Source organism: Anser anser (assembly GCF_964211835.1).
Source record: "Anser anser genome assembly, chromosome: 16".
In the NCBI taxonomy this organism is placed as follows: Eukaryota; Metazoa; Chordata; class Aves; order Anseriformes; family Anatidae; genus Anser; species Anser anser.
In genome coordinates this window covers 13670390-13682077 of record NC_139737.1, presented here as the reverse complement: position 1 = coordinate 13682077, position 11688 = coordinate 13670390, and the positions used below count along the sequence as shown (strand labels likewise).

Here is an 11688-nt window from a genome sequence, read left to right as displayed (position 1 = left end):
GTTTTATTTCAATACGGTGACTCCAAATAGCCTTCAGCAGAAGGTATCCCTTTTCCCACTTTTACTGTCTCCCGTTTGGGCATAGCAGAGTGAGAAGGGGAACCCTGTTCTGCTATCCGCATCCCTGCCATGTTTCATACATTTATGAAAAGAGACCCAAAACCCTTTGACCTAAAGGAAACAAGACTAACCTGTGAAACAAGAGGTACCAATTTGCAGCTTTCTGTTCAGATGCCGTGACTGCAGCATGCAGAGCGGTGCCAAACCAGCACCGAGCTGCTCCCAGCACAGGTAACAGCACTTGTGGGCAGACACAAAGTACTTTCAAGAGGTGAAACCACAGTTGGGCTAACCAGGCATTATCTGTGATGGAAAGCTGGACAGTATGGCTGTTTCACTGGTTGATAGCTCATTTTTTGGTGTGTATTTTTTATCAAGGGGATGAGCAGAGTGCAAAATGTAACTTGACTCAGATGGCTTTGCAGGGTACTCTGGGGCTTGCTGTGAACCTGGGATTCTCTTGTTCACAAAGAATCAGACACACGAACTGGATGAGAACTGTTTGATAAAAAAAAAATAAAAAAATCAGGATCTTCTATTTTGAAGGGAGATGAGAAACTGGAATTGAACATTCAGCTGAGAATGGCTCTTTCCATAATACTCGGGCAGTGAAAACCGCTCAGCCCCAACACCGCTGCCAGCAGCCAGAGAGGAATTCCCCTGTCATGAGGGCCATGACTCACGCCTGCCCCTGCTGCTTCTCTCCCTCAGATGTAGGGGCCATACTTGTGGTCTGGGATGTGTCAGGAGAAAGGAGCTGGCAGAGCCAGGCTCTGTTGCACAAGCCCTTGGTCGCTGCCCAGAGGCACGCTCCTGCTGGGGCAGGCAGCCGCGCAGGTGGCACCAGCTCGAAGGTCGTTTTGCCCAGAATTCCTTCTCTCCCTTCATTTCTCTTTTCCTTATTCTCCTGCCCCTAGCGAATAACCAGAGTAACTCTGTCAGCTCCCAGGCAGTCCTAAGACCTCCTGTTACAAAAGTATGTGGGGTTTTAGCATCAGTTTCATTGGTGTAAAACGAGGCTCCGCACGCAGCAGTGCTAAAACTGGTATTGAGGGCTCTCATCAGCTGTACTCAATAAATTAATGACAGAGCTGCTGCCACAGCAGTGTGAGCAGTTTGCAACATTTGTATTTGCACTCTGAGTATTTATTGCTATGTTTTTCACAGGCCCTTTTAATGCCTCCAGGAGTAATTTATGGGGACAGAATGGCATGAAAGGAGCAGATCCCACTTATTTAAATCTCTGGATGATGAAAATCACATGAGAAGAGCAGATCTCACATTGCTTCCTCTCCATAAATGGATTTCTGAGGCAGTAAAAGCAAAGGAAAAGCAAACATAAACACTGTACAAACACCAAGATATGCATGTTTGTTTGGGCTTACCCAAACACTGCACAAAGATATTCAGGTTTATTCAGGTTTGGACACTGTTTAGCTAACATAAAAACCTTGCAGGTTTTAGTAATTGTTAACATAACTAACTAGATACACATCATAAAATTTCTTTTAATTAAGTTTTACTATAGTAGAGGATTACTTTATAAACACATAGTTCTTAGTATTAATCTTGGTACTTTTCAGATTGATGAGTAATGTGTGTGACTGCGGTGGCTTTTTTTTTTTTTTTGGCAGCTCTTACTGCTCCTGCTCCAGAGCATGAAGCAGACTCATCTTGGACCCAGGATGGTCCAAGTTTCCAGCAACTGACATACTGGTTATTTATTTTATAAAATAAGCAAAATAGTGAATTATGACTAATGAACTTTTTGATCCAAAGAACACTCATCTGTGCAGTCTCATTCAGAATCATGCCCTTTTGGTGCTATATGGTGGTCGCAATACCAGTAGCCTGGGACATTTCACCGGATTTCCCTTCTAGTGCTGGGCAGTGTAGTTTTGGAGGTATCTATCATAAGCAAAAGCTTTACGTTCTTCAAAGTGCAACGTGACATTTAAGAAATAAGTAGAATTTGTCTTTATAAGGCAAATTGAAGAGGTTTCTTTGCCTTCTCTTTTCCCATTAATTAATACTCTGACTCCTCAATTTCCAGATAAAGTCATAGACCATAAGATATAATGTTTGCCTACTTCAGCTCTACTATATTTCATGCTTTGCCTCATGAGACCCAATTTATTACAGTGATGGATGTAACATAAGAGTATATTTTAAACAACCATGAGTGTACCTGCTTGGCTGCTCATTTTTCACAAAAGCATTCCAGGAAACATTTGAAGTCAGAAGACTGCCCCAGAATTTGTTTGAATAATCCAGGCTTCATGATTCTGCAAGACAGGATAGAAAGTAAACTTGAGAGGTTTCCTGTGCTTCCAGTCCCATCAAACCACCATCAAGGCAGCATGATGCTTTAACACAGTTTTCACGCAGTGTCGTGAAGTGAGAGGTAGCTCAAACGATCTCTCTTCAAATCTCTGTCAAGCTTTCCATCCAGCAAACCACCTGCACACATGCTCAGCTTCCTTTACTGTTACCTCAGTGTAACCGGAGGAAATCGTCTGCAGCGTATGAAGCTGCAAACCTGTGCAAGTCTTTGCAAAATCAGAGCCACTACAGATCTGAGCTTTGGAAGGCTGTGAGATTATTCATAATTTCACCAGCCTGATTCAGCAAAAGGAATGTGGAACCATTTTGAGTCACATTTCAAGCTGCTCATAGTTTTTGGGAAAAGTTGTGTCCTCTGAACAAAACGTAGCTTTCACTCAGTTTCTCTATCCTGTGTTTAGGGAGAATTAAACCTTCTTGAAACTTGCTGGAAAAGGAGGGACAGGAAGATAGAGAAGGACAATTCATCTCTAAATTACATTGCTCTTCAGAGTAAACCACAGAGAGCTGTAACGGGACAAGTAATTTTTTTACGTGGCATAATTAATTAGAACCCATAAAACCCAATTAAACAGCACTTTTGAGACTATCAAGTAGTGCACGTTTGAAACAGCAAATATGACAGCATAAGTACAATTTTATAGCTGGGCACACTCCTCAGGATTATTTTCAGTGCTCTGCTAAAATGGGAAATGGCACCAGTTTGGCCCCTGCTAATAAATTGCTTGCAAACAGGCTATATTAATAATCTTTATGGGGGTAGGATGGAAGCCAGATGGGGCAGGGAGGGGAGTGTGGAGGTGGCATAATATATTGGCCTGGAAAACATAATCCAGGCCAAAGCAGACATTTAATCTCTGTATACATCTGAGAAGGCTCGAAATATAGAAGGAGAGGTGGTGGGCCAAGAGGGGAATCCCCTGAGAGACCACAGAGGATATTTCCAAGATAAAAACTGAAGTAATACCCAACCAGGTAAGCACTTGGCCTTCTGCATGGAAGGAAACAAAGGAAAGAGCCATGCTCAAGCAGATTTAGCAGCCTATAGCAAGGCAGGGGCCTTGCCCCCTTTGCCTGTAAATGACAAATGGTGCTGGGGTGCCACCTCAGCCCTGCCTCTCACGTCAGTAATACTCAGTCCTTTCTCACTGCCCTAGCAGGGAGTTATTGTGTGTGCATGCACACGATGGGCTCTATGCATGTGTACAAGCTTGATATACAATCTAGCGCGAGTAAAAGCTCACTTTGCCCTTGTTTATTTACATGAGGCCCCACTTGTGTTTAACTTGGCAGCCAAGAGGTCTGAGCCTTGTGCCAAGCACTAATTCCTTGACTGCCCTGACAGGCCCTGGCGTGCACACCTGAAAGTCATTAGCGCTCGGACCCATTTTGTTCTCACATTTCGAGGCAGTGACCCGCAGCCACGTACAGCTTCAGCAGACACTTTATCATCTCCCCTGTCATCAGCTTTGCGCTCGGCGGCCTGGGCACTGCCAGACCACAATAAGCAATGAACTAACGGGAGAAGCCTCTATCTGAGAGGACCGAGGCCTGGGCGGAATCGCAACTCCGCTCTTGTGCACGGAAGGCAAGCCATGCTCAGCACAGGCCTTCCTTCTTCTTAAGTTACAAGTTTGTTTGTTTGGGGCATGTTTTATCCTTCAGAAAACAGCAACGCAGTGTGATAAGTAAACAACCTGAGAGAGCTGAGCTTTGGTGGCAGAATCAGACAGATTAAATTCTAGCAGCCCCGTTCAGCTGTACAATGCTCTTCACGCAAGCTGTTCCCCAAAAGGGTACCTTTATCTCATCAGTCACTCAGAAAACTCCTCCAGAGTCACTTACCAACACAGGAAGAATATTTAATCTAGAAAACGCAGAAAAATATACTTTCAAATGAGATAGGGAAGCAGAAGCGTAGTGAACAGCTGGTCTGGATAGGAAGCACTGCAGTGCAGATGCACACCACCGATGGGAAGAATAAAGCAGACACGTAAGAGGAGAGAGGACATGGAGTTTCTGCAGAAAAGCTGTTGCACTGTGTTATGCTCTCTGAAGGTTTGCAGGGTGACATCACATTGTTATCCATGGAGATGCTATTCATCCAGCTTTTGGGAGTCCATTTACAAAATAACAGAATTTTATAACTGTTTGCATTTCATAAGTCATAGGCCATTTCACCTGCTTTTAGACCTTTAGGCTTCCTCCCGTACATGTTATTTTAAGCTCCCAGTCTCCTTAACAGCTCCAAACACTGTCGTTTTAGTTTGCTAGAGACATTTTTATCCCTTCTGTTCTCTCCATGTTTAATATTCTCTACTTAAAATCGATAAGGACTGAGACTCTGACAAGCTAAGAGTCAGTCCTAAACCACAAACAGGTTTTGGACTATGTTCTCATGACCCTAAAAAGGAAGGAATGGGAAACTTAAGCCCTGGAGAACTCCAGATTTCCACAGGGGGGAAACAGAATTACTTTTTTTCTATGGCAATCTCAAGGCTATGCACTTTGAAGTTATCACTTACTATATATTTATTTAAAAACAAAAGGTCTGAACAACAAAAAAAAACATTTTTGGATTTGTCTGGAGGTTTTTTTTTATGGCTCTTCTGAGCCTCACACTGCTGGATATGTGGTTAATGTAGCACAAGACCTTACAGAAAGAATACAAACATGAAACTAATAAAATGTTTATAAACGCTTTTGGACAGTACAAAAGCAGCATTTTCTCTGAAATATATTAAGCGCATGCTGATATTGACATTTTTTCAGAAGTGTATATAGTTTACATGCAACTTCTCTACAAGCTTTGTACTTCAGGTCCCTCACGGTTGAGATTTTGAATGTTCTTCATTCTCGTAGCACCCCTGTAAGATTAGCCATGGCAATACTTCCCACTTGAAAGATCAGGCACTGGTACACAAGACTTTAATGGCCAGAAATGCGAATAGATCTTAAAATGTAAAAGCTGGGATGATTTGATATAAAATATGTGAGATCTTTGCCCCAAGAGCCCATAAAAAGGGTTTTCTCCCAAGTGATTTTCTCACTGAGGAAAAGAAAAGGGTATTCTGCATTGTGCAAGACATACTGGGATGGAAGACCTTCCTCTCCAGCTGTAGCAACATATGTGGTAAGAATAATCTGGCTGTGCATTGTCGAACTGGGCCGTTAGTATAGATTTATGCAGATACACATAAGGTCATCACACAGTGGGAAAAGGGTGGAAAATTTACTTTAACCTTAAATTCTGGTTTGGATGTTTCATGTAGAGAGCACATTTTAAGGAGATTGGAAGCTGGGACTGGTGGTTTAGTTGGTTAGGGGGTAGAGGCAAGAAGAATATCAGCAACCATCTCAAGGATAACAAATACAGTTTGTATAGACATGTGTCATTCCTGTACTGCAGCCAAGTGAAACTACAAACACTTATTAAAAGTATAAGGAGGCTTTAATTTACATTCCTGTTAAGGCGTCTTTATGTTGCCAGAATATTGCAAGTGGGCTTAGCATAAACGAGAAGCTGGCCTTAATATTCTCAGACAGAAAACTGAAATACACAAACATACTGACTTAGATTCTCATTCTCTCTTCTGCTAATGCAATTTACATACGTGGATCAAAACTAGGAAAAAGAATATGATTCCTCATATACCTCCATTGCACAATGGCATGAATGAGCACAAATGATCAGAAGACTCATTTCATGTGACAGCAAAACCGGCCCTGTACAGCATCGCATCACCTAACAGCACAGCACCGTACAGCTAGAGACACCTCCCAGACCACTGTGCCCCTGCCATCACAGCAATCACAACGCTAAACTCAGAAGCTCAGCTGCATCACATGCCTCACGACGAGACATCCAGAAAACTCCACTACCTTATAGCAAACCTCATACTTTTAGCACGAAAGACCAAAAAGCCTTGAGTACCACACTAGTGCCTTAGTAGAAAACTCTGTCCTTTGCTAGAGAGAAGAAAAACAGTAACACAAATTACAGCGATCCTAGAAAACGTGACCGGGGGCAATACGCATCAGCCAGGAGCTTGAGAAGTTTCTCGCTACCACCAGAAGCATCTGCGCACCCTGCCCAATAGCCCATTTCTAGCTGTGGCCAGTTCCTGATGCTTCAGAGGAAAATGGAAGAACAAACAAACCCAGAGGCCAAGTTATGCATGAAAGGAGGGGAAAAAAATCTTTTATGGCCCTGAGGAAGCCCTGGAGCAAAGAGATGAGACGCGGGTTTCAGACCATGCTGTGAGGAGAGCATTCCATCAAAACTAAAACATCATCATATAAAAGACACATGCGAGAGAAGGTAACTAAATACACTTAAACAAAATGGGTAGAATTCTAAGGCCTCTGGAATCGATAACAGATCTTAGGAACTTTATTTGGGCCAAGACTTCAAGGTCAACATATTTAAGTAGTTTCCTACATTTTCTTCTAAATAAGAGATCTGTAGCTCTTGGAATGTCTTCTTGGAACATGTTAATTTTGATAGGAAAATGAAAGGTGCTAATCTGTCCCTGTCACTGTGTAATATTAAACAGTTAAATGTAGTCTGTGTTTGGAAACAGTATATGGCAGACATCCTTAAAAATTCATTCAAAATATATTGAAAGAACAATCTTTTCCAAATCTGTCAACAGGATCCTAGCCACTGTTCCTGGCAAGACAGCTAGCTTAATTTGGTAAAACAATCACTTTTGCTCTCACAAACATTTTAAAAGAAATGAGGTCACCAAAAGAAAAACAGGGACATTAAGATGACCCTTGATACGTCCTCAGCAGCAAGCTGCCATGTTACAGTGGGCTATTTCCAAGGGACTGCACAGGTTTTAAAAGTGCAAGTAAAGCTGGGGGGTGGGAGGGAGCTTAGTCTCCAAGCAAGGGCTGAGGCACTGCAAATTCGATTCACCGCGTGGTTTTGCTGTGAATGCTTTTCCAGGTCTCACACCATTACATAGGATGTAACATCATAATGATGTCAACTCTTGGACCAGGGAGCAAGCTGATTTAAGTTTTACAAGGGGAAGGATGAATACTTTCAAAGGAATGGTGAGTCGAATAATGCAGAACTGGTAGGATCACAGTTCAGGGAACTCATGGTTACACTTTGAACTATTTTTAGCAAGGTACTGTGAGTTCAAGGATAGAAAGGGCCTATACAGCTCAAATGAAGCACAGCCTCTCCAAGCACTGATAATTTTCTATCAATTTTGCAGAGAGGGAATCAAAAACCTCTCTTGCCTTTCACTGAAGGCGACTGCTGTAGCAAGGCTGCTGCTTGCAAATGACCAAGTGTGTGTATGGGCATCTGCATGTGTGCAAGAAGCCTTCCTTCCCTGTGCTCTGCGTAGGGATGAAGGACAAACACTGACCTTATTCTTGAAGCAGCACAAGCACCACTCTGCTTCCTCCAGGATGCAACAGGCCACAGCATGGGGGCAACGGGGCTGCAGCAGGATACAGACTTGCTCCAGCCCTGGCCTCTCCTCCTGGTCCTGTCCACAGCTCCTCACCACATGCCATCGCCCTCCTGAGGGTGCTGTGACTTCGTTCTGCCAAGGAGGTCCTTCACCACCTTGACTTTAGCCGCAATACTTTTAACCTCTATGGGGGAAAAAAACCACACAAAGACACCAGAACTTCAGATATTTAAAAACAAACATCAACAAAAAAAATGCACAAGCAGGTACATTTTCCATCCAGGTTTCAAAGCTGCTGCTGTTCCTGCAGTCAGAGCACGTTAATAAGGACCTCCCCCACCTCAATTTTGGAGTCACTGCAGATGCTTGCTTCTGCCAGCTCTTGTTAGATTTTTTTTCCCCTTCTTTAAATGCATACTTAAGAGTATTGCAGATCACCAGGAATACAGAAGGAAAGGGTTGCTTTATAAGCTTTACTACAATTATGGATAATGTTGGAAATATATACTGTACATTTCCTGTATGGTGGGACCGCTACAAGCGGAGAAAATCCACATTGAAGGGGATTTCTATGCAAGCTACGCAGCAGATGAAGATTGTATTACAAGCTTGGATTACTGATTTAAGCCTCTTCTCTTCTCCCCACCCATTTCACTGATAGCTTTTAAACTTAAATAGCCATATAAGTTCAAATGTTCTTTTATACGGTGAAATAAACAGCTTTTACGGTTCAGAAACTGCAAGCTTAGAGATCAACACTTCACCACTAATTCATGCAGGTTCGAGCTAAAGAAATGGCTCATTTTCCCTCTCCAGTTGTTGAGATATTTTTTTCCAAAAAATTCTAGATGCACTTTAAATTAGATGTTATGAAAACTGTGGATGCAGACAATGCTTTCTCTTGACACAGTGCATCCAGCGTGCCGCTTTCCAGGTCCCAGCTCCCATGAAATGAGAGGGAAATTACTGCTGAAAACCTCGGAAAACTTGGAAGTTGGTGCAAAACATTAGAACACATTATTCATATTATTGACATGCTTTTTTAAATACTTTTTTTAATGCAGGAAAGCTTCAATATACCTCTAAAAAAGTCTTACGAGTGCAAATGTAATTTATATTGGTTTAGGCTTCTTTTAAACCGGCAAAGTAGTGGAAAGAGCATTTAGCTCAGCCTGCTGGGTACGATCCTTTCCAGGGGGGTAGCGAGAAACCCCCGTTTTTCCCTTTTTTTCCCTTTCACAGGGACCCTGAAGAGGAGCAGTACTGCCAACTACCTTATGATGACAGATTTCCATCAGAATAAAGCATCCATACACTTCACAGTCACCCCAGCATTTCAGTGAGCTGGGGGAAAAACCATGGGCCAGGGGTGAATTCCATTCATACAGAAGTAATAGGAGGGTATAAAACCCAAGGAAGATGCAGCTTGAAAGGGTTATTACAATCTGAATGCACAGAAAGTGATTTTCAAACCCAGAGAGAGCAAGAGCTGCATTCTGCTGGGCAGTGGAGACTCTCTGCCCCATATGCTCTAGTCAAAAATAGTTGTGCCCTAATATTTTTATCCTAAAATCTACAGCATGTATTTTATTTATCCATCTATCTGGCTGTTTATTCCATCCTCACCAATATGCCTTCTGAGCATCTGATACATCTAGTAAAAGGAGTTTTTTTTCCGCCCACTTATTAGCCACACTTACCAGCATTTAAGTGGTTAAAGCAGCAGCTTTGTTTCCAAGCAGAGATAGTCCTGTTCCTGAGGACACCAGTAATGGTGGTATATGACAACATAATCAGCAGCACAAGGATATAAACAACTCCCAATTATCCCAAACCAAAATTTTTGAACATCTTGTTACATTTTTTCCTTAGGCCTTAAAATTACTGAGTTGTTATGGTTGGATGCTTTGTGGTGAATAAATCTAGAATAATTCCCTGGAAAGAGTGAATTGCCGCCGAAGAGCTGTTAGTGCAAAAGACCACAGTACCAAGTTTGCCCTGGCTTTCCCATCCAAGGGGAAAAACCATACAATGTTCTCATCATGTGGGGACAGGAAAGAAACGGGGAGGTGATTTGATTTCGAGGAAGTGGGAAGCAGTTGCACACCCTGCATGGAAAACGGGCAACAGGAGAGCACCATCAGAGCAGCACACAGCACTGGGGTTTCTCCCACCCTTCTGTCAAAATGCTAAATCCTGTAGGCCTCCAGGTACATAACAAACAAACAACCATTGAAGAAACCCACTGCATGTGAAAACCATCTGCATGAAGTTTGAGAGGAGCGGTAGATGTCGTTTCCCACACAACAGGCACCGAGGTACTAATCAAGGCTGAGATAGGAACACAAGATCTTGTGCTAGAAGCAGAGATGGGACAGGACACAGTATTCGTATTTGAAGCCAGATCAAAGTAATCATGTTTAGAGCCAAATCCAGGCGCAGGCATTGAATATACCTCCAAAACATGGATGGTTTTGGATCTAGTTAGGGTTCTGTCATCCATCTAATCTTCAAATGGGTGGATCAAAGACGCTCAGACTGAGACTGAGCAAAGTGCTAACAGATAGCTTTGAATAGAAACGATTCAGTACGGTGCTTCAAGCAAGGAATAAATCTGTTGGTGGACAAGTTGTGAACCGAAAGAGAACTGAAACTGGCCAAGGAAATTACTAGGTATCTATTGATTGCTTTGGTATGTTACCTCACGAGGTTGGCTTTATTTATAAAAGCAGGGAAAAAGAGGCACAATGTGGTTGAGGAATTGGCCCAGAAAGTTGGTAGCAGTGCCAGAAGAGACTGAAAATTAAGAAGGATGTCCAGTGGTTTGAGTGCTGGCTTGGAAATCAGAAGCAATCGTATGTTTGGTGCTCCATCCCAGATTTCCTGTATGACCTTGGCCAAGTCATTTAGTGTTTTGGTGTTGTCTCAGCTTCCAACTTGTCAAACAGAAATAATAAACCTTGTTAAAAATAAAAATAAATCATTGGGGGTGGGGAGGTAGACCAAAAAACCTCTTTCACCGTTTGCAGCCTCATGACTTGTAAGTGGCCTGATACACTGATCAAATAAAGGAGATCAGATGGCCTCCTGAATTATTCAGAACAGAAATACAGAAATACAATTATAGGAAAGAACTGTTCACAAAACACTTAATGCTGTAGGGGCAAGCCTGCTGATAGATTTTCTGACATTTCTGTTCTTTAAGCAAGCCATAGGAAATAACACAGGCATGAAAAACATTGCTCTGTTCAGGCTGACACTGGTGTTTGTTCTATAGGTGGCACACATGCTAACCTTCTTTTCTTCATTGTTTATGCCAACATAAAGTGGTAACAACTGCAGGCCATCAAGGAATTACTGCTGGCATATACTTGCGTGAGATCTGGCCGTACCAAACATATCATTTACTTCAGCATATGCATTTTCTTGGTCACCATTTTTCAGGCTCCCGTAGTCAACTGCAGCAATAATTTTGGCCAGTATCAACTTTTGACCTGATGTCTATGCAGATCTGAAAGGAATTTCCCCTTCCACACACATGATCTTCCATTAGGCAGAGCCAGTTCCATGATTCCTGGAAGAATTAAGAGGCACAGATTTCCTGTAACTCTGGATCCTTGCAGATGATGTTGTGGTCTCCAGCTAGGGTATAAGAAGAGAATTCTTTCACACCTAGTGCAGCCTGGTCATTCAGGGATGGACCCAGCGAATAAAGGCAGATTCCTGAATTATTCAAATTGAAAACCTCTGATGATGTTCACCCTTCTGCACCAGGTGACCAAGTGCTACGCAAAATTTGGAGTGGAAAAATATGCAGTCAGCCTTGCAAAAAGAATTACACTTCAGAATA

The 11688-nt window shown here is 42.5% G+C and overlaps 1 protein-coding gene across 1 annotated transcript in view; it reads right to left on the bottom strand.

Annotated features, from left to right (window-relative positions):
- LOC310882590 (uncharacterized protein) overlaps positions 1-11688 on the bottom strand; it is a 343849-nt gene that overhangs the window by 70877 nt on the left and 261284 nt on the right. The window contains exons 29-31 of the mRNA XM_083801528.1: positions 7791-8022; positions 2249-2345; positions 192-558 (exon numbers count right to left, since the gene is read on the bottom strand). The gene's annotated coding sequence lies outside the window, so the exon portion shown is untranslated. The remainder of the gene's footprint in view (positions 1-191; positions 559-2248; positions 2346-7790; positions 8023-11688) is intronic.